The following is a 19,357-nucleotide window of genomic DNA, read 5'->3' on the forward strand; positions in this document are numbered from 1 at the left end:
CTCTGAACCCGCCTGTCTGACCATACTGCCTGCCCTGTCCTCGAGCCTGCCTTGACTCTGAACCCGCCTGTCTGACCATACTGCCTGCCCTGACCCTGAGCCTGCCTTGACTCTGAACCCGCCTGTCTGACCATACTGCCTGCCCTGACCCTGAGCCTGCCTTGACTCTGAACCCGCCTGTCTGACCATACTGCCTGCCCTAACCCTGAGCCTGCCTTGACTCTGAACCCGCCTGTCTGACCATACTGCCTGCCCTGACCTCTAGCCTGCCTTGACTCTGAACCCGCCTGTCTTACCATACTGCCTGCCCTGACCTCTAGCCTGCCTTGACTCTGAACCCGCCTGTCTGACCATACTGCCTGCCCTGACCTCTAGCCTGCCTTGACTCTGAACCCGCCTGTCTGACCATACTGCCTGCCCTGACCTCTAGCCTGCCTTGACTCTGAACCCGCCTGTCTGACCGTACTGCCTGCCCTGACCTCTAGCCTGCCTTGACTCTGAACCCGCCTGTCTGACCATACTGCCCTGACCTCTAGCCTGCCTTGACTCTGAACCCACCTGTCTGACCATACTGCCCTGACCTCTAGCCTGCCTTGACTCTGAACCCGCCTGTCTGACCATACTGCCCTGACCTCTAGCCTGCCTTGACTCTGAACCCACCTGTCTGACCATACTGCCCTGACCTCTAGCCTGCCTTGACTCTGAACCCACCTGTCTGACCATACTGCCTGCCCTGACCTCTAGCCTGCCTTGACTCTGAACCCACCTGTCTGACCATACTGCCTGCCCTGACCTCTAGCCTGCCTTGACTCTGAACCCGCCTGTCTGACCATACTGCCTGCCCTGACCTCTAGCCTGCCTTGACTCTGAACCCACCTGTCTGACCATACTGCCTGCCCTGACCTCTAGCCTGCCTTGACTCTGAACCCACCTGTCTGACCACACTGCCCTGACCTCTAGCCTGCCTTGACTCTGAACCCGCCTGTCTGACCATACTGCCTGCCCTGACCTCTAGCCTGCCTTGACTCTGAACCCGCCTGTCTGACCATACTGCCTGCCCTGACCTCTAGCCTGCCTTGACTCTGAACCCGCCTGTCTGACCGTACTGCCTGCCCTGACCTCTAGCCTGCCTTGACTCTGAACCCGCCTGTCTGACCATACTGCCCTGACCTCTAGCCTGCCTTGACTCTGAACCCACCTGTCTGACCATACTGCCCTGACCTCTAGCCTGCCTTGACTCTGAACCCGCCTGTCTGACCATACTGCCCTGACCTCTAGCCTGCCTTGACTCTGAACCCACCTGTCTGACCATACTGCCCTGACCTCTAGCCTGCCTTGACTCTGAACCCACCTGTCTGACCATACTGCCTGCCCTGACCTCTAGCCTGCCTTGACTCTGAACCCACCTGTCTGACCATACTGCCTGCCCTGACCTCTAGCCTGCCTTGACTCTGAACCCGCCTGTCTGACCATACTGCCTGCCCTGACCTCTAGCCTGCCTTGACTCTGAACCCACCTGTCTGACCATACTGCCTGCCCTGACCTCTAGCCTGCCTTGACTCTGAACCCACCTGTCTGACCACACTGCCCTGACCTCTAGCCTGCCTTGACTCTGAACCCGCCTGTCTGACCATACTGCCCTGACCTCTAGCCTGCCTTGACTCTGAACCCGCCTGTCTGACCATACTGCCTGCCCTGACCCTGAGCCTGCCTTGACTCTGAACCCGCCTGTCTGACCATACTGCCTGCCCTAACCCTGAGCCTGCCTTGACTCTGAACCCGCCTGTCTGACCATACTGCCTGCCCTGACCTCTAGCCTGCCTTGACTCTGAACCCGCCTGTCTGACCATACTGCCTGCCCTGACCTCTAGCCTGCCTTGACTCTGAACCTGCCTGTCTGACCATACTGCCTGCCCTGACCTCTAGCCTGCCTTGACTCTGAACCCGCCTGTCTGACCATACTGCCTGCCCTGACCTCTAGCCTGCCTTGACTCTGAACCCGCCTGTCTGACCGTACTGCCTGCCCTGACCTCTAGCCTGCCTTGACTCTGAACCCGCCTGTCTGACCATACTGACCTGACCTCTAGCCTGCCTTGACTCTGAACCCACCTGTCTGACCATACTGCCCTGACCTCTAGCCTGCCTTGACTCTGAACCCGCCTGTCTGACCATACTGCCCTGACCTCTAGCCTGCCTTGACTCTGAACCCGCCTGTCTGACCATACTGCCTGCCCTGACCTCGAGCCTGCCTGCCACTCTGAGCCTGCCTTGACTCTGAACCTGCCTGTCTGACCATACTGCCTGCCCTGACCTCGAGCCTGCCTGCCACTCTGAGCCTGCCTTGACTCTGAACCCGCCTGTCTGACCATACTGCCTGCCCTGACCTCGAGCCTGCCTGCCACTCTGAGCCTGCCTTGACTCTGAACCCGCCTGTCTGACCATACTGCCCTGACCTCGAGCCTGCCTGCCACTCTGAGCCTGCCTTGACTCTGAACCCGCCTGTCTGACCATACTGCCTGCCCGGACCTCTAGCCTGCCTTGACTCTGAACCCGCCTGTCTGACCATACTGCCTGCCCTGAACTCTAGCCTGCCTTGACTCTGAACCCGCCTGTCTGACCATACTGCCCTGACCTCTAGCCTGCCTTGACTCTGAACCCACCTGTCTGACCATACTGCCCTGACCTCTAGCCTGCCTTGACTCTGAACCCGCCTGTCTGACCACACTGCCCTGACCTCTAGCCTGCCTTGACTCTGAACCCGCCTGTCTGACCATACTGCCCTGACCTCTAGCCTGCCTTGACTCTGAACCCGCCTGTCTGACCATACTGCCCTGACCTCTAGCCTGCCTTGACTCTGAACCCGCCTGTCTGACCATACTGCCTGCCCTGACCTCGAGCCTGCCTGCCACTCTGAGCCTGCCTTGACTCTGAACCCGCCTGTCTGACCATACTGCCTGCCCTGACCTCGAGCCTGCCTGCCACTCTGAGCCTGCCTTGACTCTGAACCTGCCTGTCTGACCATACTGCCTGCCCTGACCTCGAGCCTGCCTGCCACTCTGAGCCTGCCTTGACTCTGAACCCGCCTGTCTGACCATACTGCCTGCCCTGACCTCGAGCCTGCCTGCCACTCTGAGCCTGCCTTGACTCTGAACCCGCCTGTCTGACCATACTGCCCTGACCTCGAGCCTGCCTGCCACTCTGAGCCTGCCTTGACTCTGAACCCCGCCTGTCTGACCATACTGCCTGCCCGGACCTCTAGCCTGCCTTGACTCTGAACCCGCCTGTCTGACCATACTGCCTGCCCTGACCTCTAGCCTGCCTTGACTCTGAACCCGCCTGTCTGACCATACTGCCTGCCCTGACCCTGAGCCTGCCTTGACTCTGAACCCGCCTGTCTGACCATACTGCCTGCCCTGACCCTGAGCCTGCCTTGACTCTGAACCCGCCTGTCTGACCATACTGCCTGCCCTGACCTCTAGCCTGCCTTGACTCTGAACCCGCCTGTCTGACCATACTGCCTGCCCTGTCCTCGAGCCTGCCTTGACTCTGAACCCGCCTGTCTGACCATACTGCCTGCCCTGACCCTGAGCCTGCCTTGACTCTGAACCCGCCTGTCTGACCATACTGCCTGCCCTGACCCTGAGCCTGCCTTGACTCTGAACCCGCCTGTCTGACCATACTGCCTGCCCTAACCCTGAGCCTGCCTTGACTCTGAACCCGCCTGTCTGACCATACTGCCTGCCCTGACCTCTAGCCTGCCTTGACTCTGAACCCGCCTGTCTTACCATACTGCCTGCCCTGACCTCTAGCCTGCCTTGACTCTGAACCCGCCTGTCTGACCATACTGCCTGCCCTGACCTCTAGCCTGCCTTGACTCTGAACCCGCCTGTCTGACCATACTGCCTGCCCTGACCTCTAGCCTGCCTTGACTCTGAACCCGCCTGTCTGACCGTACTGCCTGCCCTGACCTCTAGCCTGCCTTGACTCTGAACCCGCCTGTCTGACCATACTGCCCTGACCTCTAGCCTGCCTTGACTCTGAACCCACCTGTCTGACCATACTGCCCTGACCTCTAGCCTGCCTTGACTCTGAACCCGCCTGTCTGACCATACTGCCCTGACCTCTAGCCTGCCTTGACTCTGAACCCACCTGTCTGACCATACTGCCCTGACCTCTAGCCTGCCTTGACTCTGAACCCACCTGTCTGACCATACTGCCTGCCCTGACCTCTAGCCTGCCTTGACTCTGAACCCACCTGTCTGACCATACTGCCTGCCCTGACCTCTAGCCTGCCTTGACTCTGAACCCGCCTGTCTGACCATACTGCCTGCCCTGACCTCTAGCCTGCCTTGACTCTGAACCCACCTGTCTGACCATACTGCCTGCCCTGACCTCTAGCCTGCCTTGACTCTGAACCCACCTGTCTGACCACACTGCCCTGACCTCTAGCCTGCCTTGACTCTGAACCCGCCTGTCTGACCATACTGCCCTGACCTCTAGCCTGCCTTGACTCTGAACCCGCCTGTCTGACCATACTGCCCTGACCTCTAGCCTGCCTTGACTCTGAACCCGCCTGTCTGACCATACTGCCTGCCCTGACCTCGAGCCTGCCTGCCACTCTGAGCCTGCCTTGACTCTGAACCCGCCTGTCTGACCATACTGCCTGCCCTGACCTCGAGCCTGCCTGCCACTCTGAGCCTGCCTTGACTCTGAACCTGCCTGTCTGACCATACTGCCTGCCCTGACCTCGAGCCTGCCTGCCACTCTGAGCCTGCCTTGACTCTGAACCCGCCTGTCTGACCATACTGCCTGCCCTGACCTCGAGCCTGCCTGCCACTCTGAGCCTGCCTTGACTCTGAACCCGCCTGTCTGACCATACTGCCCTGACCTCGAGCCTGCCTGCCACTCTGAGCCTGCCTTGACTCTGAACCCGCCTGTCTGACCATACTGCCTGCCCGGACCTCTAGCCTGCCTTGACTCTGAACCCGCCTGTCTGACCATACTGCCTGCCCTGACCTCTAGCCTGCCTTGACTCTGAACCCGCCTGTCTGACCATACTGCCTGCCCTGACCCTGAGCCTGCCTTGACTCTGAACCCGCCTGTCTGACCATACTGCCTGCCCTGACCCTGAGCCTGCCTTGACTCTGAACCCGCCTGTCTGACCATACTGCCTGCCCTGACCTCTAGCCTGCCTTGACTCTGAACCCGCCTGTCTAACCATACTGCCTGCCCTGTCCTCGAGCCTGCCTTGACTCTGAACCCGCCTGTCTGACCATACTGCCTGCCCTGACCCTGAGCCTGCCTTGACTCTGAACCCGCCTGTCTGACCATACTGCCTGCCCTGACCCTGAGCCTGCCTTGACTCTGAACCCGCCTGTCTGACCATACTGCCTGCCCTAACCCTGAGCCTGCCTTGACTCTGAACCCGCCTGTCTGACCATACTGCCTGCCCTGACCTCTAGCCTGCCTTGACTCTGAACCCGCCTGTCTGACCATACTGCCTGCCCTGACCTCTAGCCTGCCTTGACTCTGAACCCGCCTGTCTGACCATACTGCCTGCCCTGACCTCTAGCCTGCCTTGACTCTGAACCCGCCTGTCTGACCGTACTGCCTGCCCTGACCTCTAGCCTGCCTTGACTCTGAACCCGCCTGTCTGACCATACTGACCTGACCTCTAGCCTGCCTTGACTCTGAACCCACCTGTCTGACCATACTGCCCTGACCTCTAGCCTGCCTTGACTCTGAACCCGCCTGTCTGACCATACTGCCCTGACCTCTAGCCTGCCTTGACTCTGAACCCACCTGTCTGACCATACTGCCCTGACCTCTAGCCTGCCTTGACTCTGAACCCACCTGTCTGACCATACTGCCTGCCCTGACCTCTAGCCTGCCTTGACTCTGAACCCACCTGTCTGACCATACTGCCTGCCCTGACCTCTAGCCTGCCTTGACTCTGAACCCGCCTGTCTGACCATACTGCCTGCCCTGACCTCTAGCCTGCCTTGACTCTGAACCCACCTGTCTGACCATACTGCCTGCCCTGACCTCTAGCCTGCCTTGACTCTGAACCCACCTGTCTGACCATACTGCCTGCCCTGACCTCTAGCCTGCCTTGACTCTGAACCCGCCTGTCTGACCATACTGCCTGCCCTGACCTCTAGCCTGCCTTGACTCTGAACCCGCCTGTCTTACCATACTGCCCTGACCTCTAGCCTGCCTTGACTCTGAACCCACCTGTCTGACCATACTGCCCTGACCTCTAGCCTGCCTTGACTCTGAACCCGCCTGTCTGACCACACTGCCCTGACCTCTAGCCTGCCTTGACTCTGAACCCGCCTGTCTGACCATACTGCCCTGACCTCTAGCCTGCCTTGACTCTGAACCCGCCTGTCTGACCATACTGCCCTGACCTCTAGCCTGCCTTGACTCTGAACCCACCTGTCTGACCATACTGCCTGCCCTGACCTCTAGCCTGCCTTGACTCTGAACCCACCTGTCTGACCATACTGCCTGCCCTGACCTCTAGCCTGCCTTGACTCTGAACCCGCCTGTCTGACCATACTGCCCTGACCTCTAGCCTGCCTTGACTCTGAACCCACCTGTCTGACCATACTGCCTGCCCTGACCTCTAGCCTGCCTTGACTCTGAACCCACCTGTCTGACCATACTGCCTGCCCTGACCTCTAGCCTGCCTTGACTCTGAAACCACCTGTCTGACCATACTGCCTGCCCTGACCTCTAACCTGCCTTGACTCTGAACCCGCCTGTCTGACCATACTGCCTGCCCTGACCTCTAGCCTGCCTGCCACTCTGAGCCTGCCTTGACTCTGAGCTTGTCATGATATTTTCCACGACCATTCTCTTGCCTGTCCACGACCATTCTCTTGCCTGTCCACGACCATTCTCTTGCCTGTCCACGACCATTCTCTTGCCTGTCCACGACCATTCTCTTGCCTGTCCACGACCATTCTCTTGCCTGTCCACGACCATTCTCTTGCCTGTCCACAACCATTCTCTTGCCTGTCCACGACCATTCTCTTGCCTGTCCACGACCATTCTCTTGCCTGTCCACGACCATTCTCTTGCCTGTCCACGACCATTCTCTTGCCTGTCCACGACCATTCTCTTGCCTGCCCCTTGGATGATAATAAATATCAGAGACTCGAACCATCTGCCTCCCGTGTCTCCATCTGGATCTCGCCCTGAGCCCTTATACTGTCTTCTCTTGAGAGCCATGTCTGCCTACGGCGGCCTTTCTCAATGTCAAGGCTATGCTCACCTAGTCTGTACATAGTCAAAGCTTTCCTTAAGTGTGGGTCAGTCACAGTGGTCAGGTATTCTGCCGCTGTGTACTCTCTGTTTAGGGCCAAATATTTTTATTTTTTATTTTATTTCACCTTTATTTAACCAGGTAGGCTAGTTGAGAACAAGTTCTCATTTGCAACTGCGACCTGGCCAAGATAAAGCATAGCAGTGTGAGCATACAACAAAGAGTTACACATGGAGTAAACAATTAACAAGTCAATAACACAGTAGAAAACGAAGGGGGGGTCTATATACAATGTGTGCAAAAGGCATGAGGAGGTAGGCAAATAATTACAATTTTGCAGATTAACACTGGAGTGATAAAAGATCAGATGGTCATGTACAGGTAGAGATATTGGTGTGCAGAAGAGCAGAAAAGTAAATAAATAAAAACAGTACGGGGATGAGGTAGGTGAAAAGGGTGGGCTATTTACCAATAGACTATGTACAGCTGCAGCGATCGGTTAGCTGCTCAGATAGCTGATGTTTGAAGTTGGTGAGGGAGATGAAAGTCTCCAACTTCAGCGATTTTTGCAATTCGTTCCAGTCACAGGCAGCAGAGTACTGGAACGAAAGGCGGCCAAATGAGGTGTTGGCTTTAGGGATGATCAGTGAGATACACCTGCTGGAGCGCGTGCTACGGATGGGTGTTGCCATCGTGACCAGTGAGCTGAGATAAGGCGGAGCTTTACCTAGCATAGACTTGTAGATGACCTGGAGCCAGTGGGTCTGGCGACGAATATGTAGCGAGGGCCAGCCGACTAGAGCATACAAGTCGCAGTGGTGGGTAGTATAAGGTGCTTTAGTGACAAAACGGATGGCACTGTGATAGACTGCATCCAGTTTGCTGAGTAGAGTGTTGGAAGCCATTTTGTAGATGACATCGCCGAAGTCGAGGATCGGTAGGATAGTCAGTTTTACTAGGGTAAGCTTGGCGGCTTGAGTGAAGGAGGCTTTGTTGCGGAATAGAAAGCCGACTCTTGATTTGATTTTCGATTGGAGATGTTTGATATGAGTCTGGAAGGAGAGTTTGCAGTCTAGCCAGACACCTAGGTACTTATAGACGTCCACATATTCTAGGTCGGAACCATCCAGGGTGGTGATGCTAGTCGGGCATGCAGGTGCAGGCAGCGACCGGTTGAAAAGCATGCATTTGGTTTTACTAGCGTTTAAGAGCAGTTGGAGGCCACGGAAGGAGTGTTGTATGGCATTGAAGCTTGTTTGGAGGTTAGATAGCACAGTGTCCAAAGACGGGCCGAAAGTATATAGAATGGTGTCGTCTGCGTAGAGGTGGATCAGGGAATCGCCCGCAGCAAGAGCAACATCATTGATATACACAGAGAAAAGAGTCGGCCCGAGAATTGAACCCTGTGGCACCCCCATAGAGACTGCCAGAGGACCGGACAGCATGCCCTCCGATTTGACACACTGAACTCTGTCTGCAAAGTAATTGGTGAACCAGGCAAGGCAGTCATCCGAAAAACCGAGGCTACTGAGTCTGTTTTTTTTGTTATTTCTTTCCAATGTGTCAAATAATTATCTTTGTTTTCTAATGATTTGGTTGGGTCTAATTGTGTTGCTGTCCTGGGGCTCTGTGGGGTGTGTTTGTGAACAAGCCCCAGGACCAGCTTGCTTATGGGACTCTTCTCCAGGTTCATTTATCTGTAGGTGATGGCTTTGTTATGGAAGGTTTGGGAATCGCTTCCTTTTAGGTGGTTGTAGAATTTAACGGCTCTTTTATGGATTTTACTCTGCATGCATCTGTCTCTCTGTCTGTCTCTCTCTCTCTCTCTCTCTCTCTCTCTGTCTCTCTGTCTGTCTGTCTCTCTCTCTCTCTCTCTCTCTCTCTCTCTCTCTCTCTCTCTCTCTCTCTCTCTCTCTGTCTCTCTGTCTCTCTCTCTCTCTCTCTCTCTCTCTCTCTCTCTCTGTGTCTGTCTCTCTCTCTGTGTCTGTGTCTCTGTCTCTCTGTCTCTCTCTCTCTCTCTCTCTGTGTCTGTCTCTCTCTCTGTGTCTGTGTCTGTGTCTCTGTGTCTCTGTCTCTCTGTCTCTCTCTCTCTCTCTCTGTGTGTCTGTCTCTCTGTGTCTGTGTCTGTGTCTCTGTGTCTCTCTCTCTGTGTCTGTCTCTCTCTCTGTCTCTCTCTCTGTCTCTCTCTCTGTCTCTCTCTGTGTCTCTCTCTGTGTGTCTCTCTCTCTCTCAAAATTCAAGGGGCTTTATTGACATGGGAAATATATGTTAACATTGTCAACAAGCCAAAACAAGTGAAATAGATAATAAATAAACAAAAGTAAACAGTAATCACAAAAGTTCCAAAATAACAACAAAAAATCTCAAATGTCCCTCCCTCCCTCCCTCCCTCCCTCCCTCCCTCCCTCCCTCCCTCCCTCCCTCCCTCCCTCCCTCCCTCCCTCCCTCCTTTCCACCCAGGGACAGTGTGATTAAACCTTCCTAATCCCTCTCTTCTCACATCCCTCCGGTTGCCAAATGAAAGAAGGGATCTGAGCGCATTACAAACGTCATTACTGAAGCTTTATCTAGCTAGGTGTGTGTGTTACAAACTACCTGCTCGCCACCTCATCCCCTCTTTAGAGTCAGTGTGTGTGTGTGTGTGTGTGTGCGTGCGTGTGTGTGTGTGTGTGTGTGTGTGTGTGTGTGTGTGTGTGTGTGTGTGTGTGTGTGTGTGTGTGTGTGTGTGTGTGTGTGTGTGTGTGTGTGTGTGTGTGTGTGTGTGTGTCAGAGATAGTGGGTGACGTTAGCTAAAGAGACCAGCTTTACATAAATAGACAAGCAAGGAGGGAGGTACACACACACACACACACACACACACACTAATGGCACTCACAGACACGGTTGCACAGAAGCACAATTATGAATTCAACACACACACACACACACACACACACACACACACACACACACACACACACACACACACACACACACACACACACACATCACACAGTAATGGTAGGTGTTTTCCTTTTAGCTCTGGAAACTGTTAGCTTTCACATTGATATTATTTCAAGAACTGGAGGTGGGCTTTGCCTTTACTAGGAATGGATGTGATTGGCCCGTTCAACATCACATGATCTGTAAGAGGAAACACAGCAGTCAGGAGTCGAGTTCCAGGATTGGGCAATCAATAAATCAATCAATTAGTTAAAAAAAATTGTAAATACATCTATAAATAAATAAAAATCTATGTCTAAATGATTTATAAAGTTATTTTACGTCAGCAGAGATTTAAAAAAGTGATTTTATACCCTAAAAGTGCTTTTATAGTTCGCTGGCCTAAAGCCCAAAGAGCAAGCAGCATAACAGTGGAGAGGAGTGTGTGTGTGTGTGTGTGTGTGGTGTGTGTGTGTGTGTGTGTGTGTGTGTGTGTGTGTGTGTGTGTGTGTGTGTGTGTGCACTCACCCACCCAGTGCAATAGATAGGGAGGGGGAGGAGAGAGAGTTAAGGAGGGGGAGGTGAGAGAGTTGAGGAGAGGGAGAGATAGGGAGAGGGAGGAGAGAGAGTTAAGGAGGGGGAGAGGGAGAGATAGGGAGGGAGGGGGGAGGAGAGAGAGTTAAGGAGGGGGAGGTGAGAGAGTTAAGGAGGGGGAGGTGAGAGAGTTAAGGAGGAGGAGAGGGAGAGATAGGGAGAGGGAGGAGAGAGAGTTAAGGATGGGGAGAGGGAGAGATAGGGAGGGGGGAGGAGAGAGAGTTAAGGAGGGGGAGGTGAGAGAGTTAAGGAGGGGGAGAGGGAGAGATAGGGAGGGGGGAGGAGAGAGAGTTAAGGAGGAGGAGAGGGAGAGATAGGGAGAGGGAGGAGAGAGAGAGTTAAGGAGGGGGAAAGGGTGAGATAGGGAGGGGGGAGGAGAGAGAGTTAAGGAGGGGGAGGTGAGAGAGTTAAGGAGGGGGAGAGGGAGAGATAGGGAGGGGGGAGGAGAGAGAGTTAAGGAGGAGGAGAGGGAGAGATAGGGAGAGGGAGGAGAGAGAGAGTTAAGGAGGGGGAAAGGGTGAGATAGGGAGAGGGGAGGAGAGAGAGTTAAGGAGGGGGAGGTGAGAGAGTTAAGGAGGGGGAGAGGGAGAGATGGGGAGGGGGGAGGAGAGAGAGTTAAGGAGGAGGAGAGGGAGAGATAGGGAGAGGGAGGAGAGAGAGAGTTAAGGAGGGGGAAAGGGTGAGATAGGGAGGAGGGAGGAGAGAGAGTTAAGGAGGGGGAGGTGAGAGAGTTAAGGAGGGGGAGAGGGAGAGGTAGAGACGGGGGAGGAGAGAGAGTTAAGGAGGAGGAGAGGGAGAGATAGGGAGGGGGGAGGAGAGAGAGAAGAGAGGGAGGGAGGGAATGGGAAAGTAAAAAATAGTTTAATTGTGTCAATTTCATTCGTTTTTGACACAAAGTTATGAAATATAGTCTCACATTGCACGGACTCTATGAGCTGTGATCTGCTCCCCAGAGAACTGGATAACACTTAGAAGACAGAGAGAGACAGCGAGAGAAACATTTACAGTGCAGTCAAAAAAGGGTTTTTTCTTTATTCGTACTATTTTCCACATTGTAGAATAATACTGAACATCAAAACTATGAAATAACATCAAAACTATGAAATAACATCAAAACTATGAAATAACATCAAAACTATGAAATAACATCAATAACATCAATAACATGAATCAAATGGAATCATTTAGTAACAAAACAAGTGTTACAATTAAACAAATCAAAATATATATTTTATTTATTATGAGATTCTTCAAAGTAGAAACCCTTTGCCTTGATGAGAGCTAAGAAACATGAATACATGTAGTCTAACGATCATGTCTAATTGTTGTTTCTCAATTCAATATTGTTTGACTAACACAAGTAAATTAATTAAATCTGTATAATAATTTCAAGCAACCCTGTTTCCATTATGTATAACTACAGTCCATAATACCCTGTTTCCATTAGGTATAACTACAGTCCATAATACCCTGTTTCCATTAGGTATAACTACAGTCCATAATACCCTGTTTCCATTATGTATAACTACAGTCCATAATACCCTGTTTCCATTATGTATAACTACAGTCCATAATACCCTGTTTCCATTATGTATAACTACAGTCCATAATACCCTGTTTCCATTATGTATAACTACAGTCCATAATACCCTGTTTCCATTAGGTATAACTACAGTCCATAATACCCTGTTTCCATTAGGTATAACTACAGTCCATAATACCCTGTTTCCATTAGGTATAACTACAGTCCATAATACCCTGTTTCCATTATGTATAACTACAGTCCATAATACCCTGTTTCCATTATGTATAACTACAGTCCATAATACCCTGTTTCCATTATGTATAACTACAGTCCATAATACCCTGTTTCCATTATGTATAACTACAGTCCATAATACCCTGTTTCCATTAGGTATAACTACAGTCCATAATACCCTGTTTCCATTAGGTATAACTACAGTCCATAATACCCTGTTTCCATTAGGTATAACTACAGTCCATACTACCCTGTTTCCATTAGGTATAACTACAGTCCATAATACCCTGTTTCCATTAGGTATAACTACAGTCCATAATACCCTGTTTCCATTAGGTATAACTACAGTCCATAATACCCTGTTTCCATTAGGTATAACTACTGTCCATAATACCCTGTTTCCATTAGGTATAACTGCAGTCCATAATACCCTGTTTCCATTAGGTAACTACTGTCCATAATACCCTGTTTCCATTAGGTATAACTACAGTCCATAATACCCTGTTTCCATTAGGTGTAACTACTGTCCATAATACCCTGTTTCCATTAGGTGTAACTACAGTCCATAATACCCTGTTTCCATTAGGTATAACTACAGTCCATAATACCCTGTTTCCATTAGGTATAACTACAGTCCATAATACCCTGTTTCCATTATGTATAACTACAGTCCATAATACCCTGTTTCCATTAGGTATAACTACAGTCCATAATACCCTGTTTCCATTAGGTATAACTACAGTCCATAATACCCTGTTTCCATTAGGTATAACTACTGTCCATATAACCTCTTTCCATTATGTAACTACAGTCCATAATACCCTGTTTCCATTAGGTATAACTACAGTCCATAATACCCTGTTTCCATTAGGTATAACTACAGTCCATAATACCCTGTTTCCATTAGGTAACTACTGTCCATAATACCCTGTTTCCATTATGTAACTACTGTCCATAATACCCTGTTTCCATTAGGTATAACTACAGTCCATAATACCCTGTTTCCATTATGTAACTACTGTCCATAATACCCTGTTTCCATTATGTAACTACTGTCCATAAAACCCTGTTTCCATCAGGTAACTACTGTCCATAATACCCTGTTTCCATTATGTATAACTACAGTCCATAATACCCTGTTTCCATTAGGTAACTACTGTCCATAATACCCTGTTTCCATTATGTAACTACTGTCCATAATACCCTGTTTCCATTATGTAACTACTGTCCATAATACCCTGTTTCCATTATGTATAACTACAGTCCATAATACCCTGTTTCCATTAGGTATAACTACAGTCCATAATACCCTGTTTCCATTAGGTATAACTACAGTCCATAATACCCTGTTTCCATTAGGTATAACTACAGTCCATAATACCCTGTTTCCATTAGGTATAACTACAGTCTATAATACCCTGTTTCCATTAGGTATAACTACTGTCCATAATACCCTGTTTCCATTAGGTATAACTACTGTCCATATAACCTCTTTCCATTATGTAACTACAGTCCATAATACCCTGTTTCCATTAGGTATAACTACAGTCCATAATACCCTGTTTCCATTAGGTATAACTACAGTCCATAAACCCTGTTTCCATTAGGTAACTACTGTCCATAATACCCTGTTTCCATTATGTAACTACTGTCCATAATACCCTGTTTCCATTAGGTATAACTACAGTCCATAATACCCTGTTTCCATTATGTAACTACTGTCCATAATACCCTGTTTCCATTATGTAACTACTGTCCATAATACCCTGTTTCCATTAGGTAACTACTGTCCATAATACCCTGTTTCCATTATGTAACTACTGTCCATAATACCCTGTTTCCATTATGTAACTACTGTCCATAATACCCTGTTTCCATTATGTATAACTACAGTCCATAATACCCTGTTTCCATTAGGTATAACTTACAGTCCATAATACCCTGTTTCCATTAGGTATAACTACAGTCCATAATACCCTGTTTCCATTAGGTATAACTACAGTCCATAATACCCTGTTTCCATTAGGTATAACTACAGTCATAATACCCTGTTTCCATTAGGTGTAACTACAGTCCATAATACCCTGTTTCCATTATGTAACTACTGTCCATAATACCCTGTTCCATTATGTAACTACTGTCCATAATACCCTGTTTCCATTAGGTAACTCCTGTCCATAATACCCTGTTTCATTATGTAACTACTGTCCATAATACCCTGTTTCCATTATGTAACTACTGTCCATAATACCCCTGTTTCCATTATGTATAACTACAGTCCATAATACCCTGTTTCCATTAGGTATAACTACAGTCCATAATACCCTGTTTTCCATTAGGTATAACTACAGTCCATAATACCTGTTTCCATTAGGTATAACTACAGTCCATAATACCCTGTTTCCATTAGGTATAACTACAGTCCATAATACCCTGTTTCCATTAGGTATAACTACAGTCCATAATACCCTGTTTCCATTAGGTGTAACTACAGTCCATAATACCCTGTTTCCATTAGGTATAACTACAGTCCATAATACCCTGTTTCCATTAGGTATAACTACAGTCCATAATACCCTGTTTCCATTATGTAACTACTGTCCATAATACCCTGTTTCCATTAGGTATAACTACTGTCCATAATACCCTGTTTCCATTAGTATAACTACAGTCCATAATACCCTGTTTCCATTATGTAACTACTGTCCATATACCCTGTTTCCATTAGGTATAACTACAGTCCATAATAACCTGTTTCCATTAGGTGTAACTACTGTCCATAATACCCTGTTTCCATTAGGTATAACTACAGTCCATAATAACCTGTTTCCATTAGGTGTAACTACTGTCCATAATACCCTGTTTCCATTATGTAACTACTGTCCATAATACCCTGTTTCCATTAGGTATAACTACTGTCCATAATACCCTGTTTCCATTAGGTATAACTACTGTCCATAATATCCTGTTTCCATTAGGTATAACTACTGTCCATAATACCCTGTTTCCATTAGGTATAACTACAGTCCATAATACCCTGTTTCCATTAGGTCTAACTACTGTCCATAATACCCTGTTTCCATTAGGTATAACTACAGTCCATAATACCCTGTTTCCATTAGGTATAACTACAGTCCATAATACCCTGTTTCCATTAGGTATAACTACTGTCCATAATACCCTGTTTCCATTAGGTATAACTACAGTCCATAATACCCTGTTTCCATTAGGTATAACTACAGTCCATAGTACCCTGTTTCCATTAGGTATAACTACAGTCCATAATACCCTGTTTCCATTAGGTATAACTACTGTCCATAATACCCTGTTTCCATTAGGTATAACTACAGTCCATAATACCCCTGTTTCCATTAGGTGTAACTACTGTCCATAATACCCTGTTTCCATTAGGTATAACTACAGTCCATAATACCCTGTTTCCATTAGGTATAACTACAGTCCATAATACCCTGTTTCCATTAGGTATAACTACTGTCCATAATATCCTGTTTCCATTAGGTATAACTACAGTCCATAATACCCTGTTTCCATTAGGTATAACTACAGTCCATAATACCCTGTTTCCATTAGGTATAACTACAGTCCATAATACCCTGTTTCCATTAGGTGTAACTACAGTCCATAGTACCCTGTTTCCATTAGGTATAACTACAGTCCATAATACCCTGTTTCCATTAGGTATAACTACAGTCCATAATACCCTGTTTCCATTAGGTATAACTACTGTCCATAATACGCTGTTTCCATTAGGTATAACTACAGTCCATAATACCCTGTTTCCATTAGGTATAACTACAGTCCATAATACCCTGTTTCCATTAGGTATAACTACAGTCCATAATACCCTGTTTCCATTAGGTATAACTACTGTCCATAATACCCTGTTTCCATTAGGTATAACTACAGTCCATAATACCCTGTTTCCATTAGGTATAACTACAGTCCATAATACCCTGTTTCCATTAGGTATAACTACAGTCCATAATACCCTGTTTCCATTAGGTATAACTACAGTCCATAATACCCTGTTTCCATTAGGTATAACTACAGTCCAAAATACCCTGTTTCCATTAGGTGTAACTACTGTCCATAATACCCTGTTTCCATTATGTAACTACAGTCCATATAACCTGTTTCCATTAGGTGTAACTACAGTCCATAATACCCTGTTTCCATAAGGTATAACTACAGTCCATAATACCCTGTTTCCATTATGTAACTACTGTCCATAATACCCTGTTTCCATTAGGTGTAACTACAGTCCATAATACCCTGTTTCCATTAGGTGTAACTACTGTCCATAATACCCTGTTTCCATTAGGTATAACTACAGTCCATAATACCCTGTTTCCATTAGGTATAACTACAGTCCATAATACCCTGTTTCCATTAGGTGTAACTACGGTCCATAATACCCTGTTTCCATTAGGTATAACTACTGTCCATATACCCTGTTTCCATTAGGTATAACTACAGTCCATAATACCCTGTTTCCATTATGTAACTACTGTCCATAATACCCTGTTTCCATTAGGTGTAACTACTGTCCATAATACCCTGTTTCCATTAGGTATAACTACAGTCCATAATACCCTGTTTCCATTAGGTATAACTACAGTCCATAATACCCTGTTTCCATTAGGTATAACTACAGTCCATAATACCCTGTTTCCATTAGGTATAACTACAGTCCATAATACCCTGTTTCCATTAGGTATAACTACAGTCCATAATACCCTGTTTCCATTAGGTATAACTACAGTCCATAATACCCTGTTTCCATTAGGTATAACTACAGTCCATAATACCCTGTTTCCATTAGGTGTAACTACAGTCCATAATAACCTGTTTCCATTAGGTATAACTACAGTCCATAATACCCTGTTTCCATTAGGTATAACTACAGTCCATAATACCCTGTTTCCATTAGGTATAACTACAGTCCATAATACCCTGTTTCCATTAGGTATAACTACAGTCCATAATACCCTGTTTCCATTATGTAACTACTGTCCATAATACCCTGTTTCCATTAGGTATAACTACAGTCCATAATACCCTGTTTCCATTAGGTATAACTACAGTCCATAATACCCTGTTTCCATTATGTAACTACAGTCCATAATACCCTGTTTCCATTAGGTGTAACTACTGTCCATATTACCCTGTTTCCATTAGGTATAACTACAGTCCATAATACCCTGTTTCCATTAGGTATAACTACAGTCCATAATACCCTGTTTCCATTAGGTATAACTACAGTCCATAATACCCTGTTTCCATTAGGTATAACTACAGTCCATAATACCCTGTTTCCATTAGGTATAACTACAGTCCATAATACCCTGTTTCCATTAGGTATAACTACAGTCCATAATACCCTGTTTCCATTATGTAACTACTGTCCATAATACCCTGTTTCCATTAGGTGTAACTACTGTCCATAATACCCTGTTTCCATTAGGTAACTACTGTCCATAATACCCTGTTTCCATTAGGTGTAACTACTGTCCATAATACCCTGTTTCCATTATGTAACTACTGTCCATAATACCCTGTTTCCATTAGGTGTAACTACTGTCCATAATACCCTGTTTCCATTATGTAACTACTGTCCATATAACCTCTTTCCATTATGTAACTACTGTCCATAATACCCTGTTTCCATTAGGTGTAACTACAGTCCATAATACCCTGTTTCCATTATGTAACTACTGTCCATATAACCTCTTTCCATTATGTAACTACTGTCCATAATTACCTGTTTCCATTATGCAACTACAGTCCATATAACCTCTTTCCATTATGTAACTACTGTCCATAATTAGTACTCCTCACTGTATTCTCTACCAGAGCGTTGGTTGAACCTCTGATGTCATCACTGTATTCTCTACCAGAACGTTGGTTGAACCTCTGATGTCATCACTGTATTCTCTACTAGAACGTTGGTTGAACCTCTGATGTCATCACTGCATTCTCTACCAGAACGTTGGTTGAACCTCTGATGTCATCACTGTATTCTCTACCAGAACGTTGGTTGAACCTCTGATGTCATCACTGTATTCTCTACCAGAACGTTGGTTGAACCTCTGATGTCATCACTGTATTCTCTACCAGAACGTTGGTTGAACCTCTGATGTCATCACTGTATTCTCTACTAGAACGTTGGTTGAACCTCTGATGTCATCACTGCATTCTCTACCAGAATGTTGGTTGAACCTCTGATGTCATCACTGTATTCTCTACTAGAACTTCTGTCTTCAGATGTACCTGGTAGAGTACATGGTGGACTAACATGACTAACAATCATACAGGAAAATAATGAACCTCAACCCAATGGGATAACAGGATCAGACTTTTATACTGTCTGTCTGTCTGTCTGTCTGTCTGTCTGTCTGTCTGTCTGTCTGTCTGTCTGTCTGTCCTGTCTGTCTGTCTGTCTGTCTGTCTGTCTGTCTGTCTGTCTGTCTGTCTGTCTGTCTGTCTGTCTGTCTGTCTGTCTGTCTGTCTGTCTGTCTGTCTGTCTGTCTGTCTGTCTGTCTGTCTGTCTGTCTGTCTGTCTGTCTGTCTGTCTGTCTGTCTGTCTGTCTGTCTGTCTGTCTGTCTGTCTGTCTGTCTGTCTGTCTGTCTTTCTGTCTGTCTGTCTGTCTGTCTGTCTGTCTGTCTGTCTGTCTGTCTGTCTGTCATTCGCTCCACTCTCTCTCTCTCTCTCTCTCTCTCTCTTCTATTCTCTCTCTGTCTGTCTGCTGTCTGTCTCTCTGTCCTGTCTGTCTGTCTGTCTGTCTGTCTGT

This window comes from Oncorhynchus kisutch, linkage group LG9 (assembly GCF_002021735.2).
Source record: "Oncorhynchus kisutch isolate 150728-3 linkage group LG9, Okis_V2, whole genome shotgun sequence".
Taxonomy (NCBI): domain Eukaryota; kingdom Metazoa; phylum Chordata; class Actinopteri; order Salmoniformes; family Salmonidae; genus Oncorhynchus; species Oncorhynchus kisutch.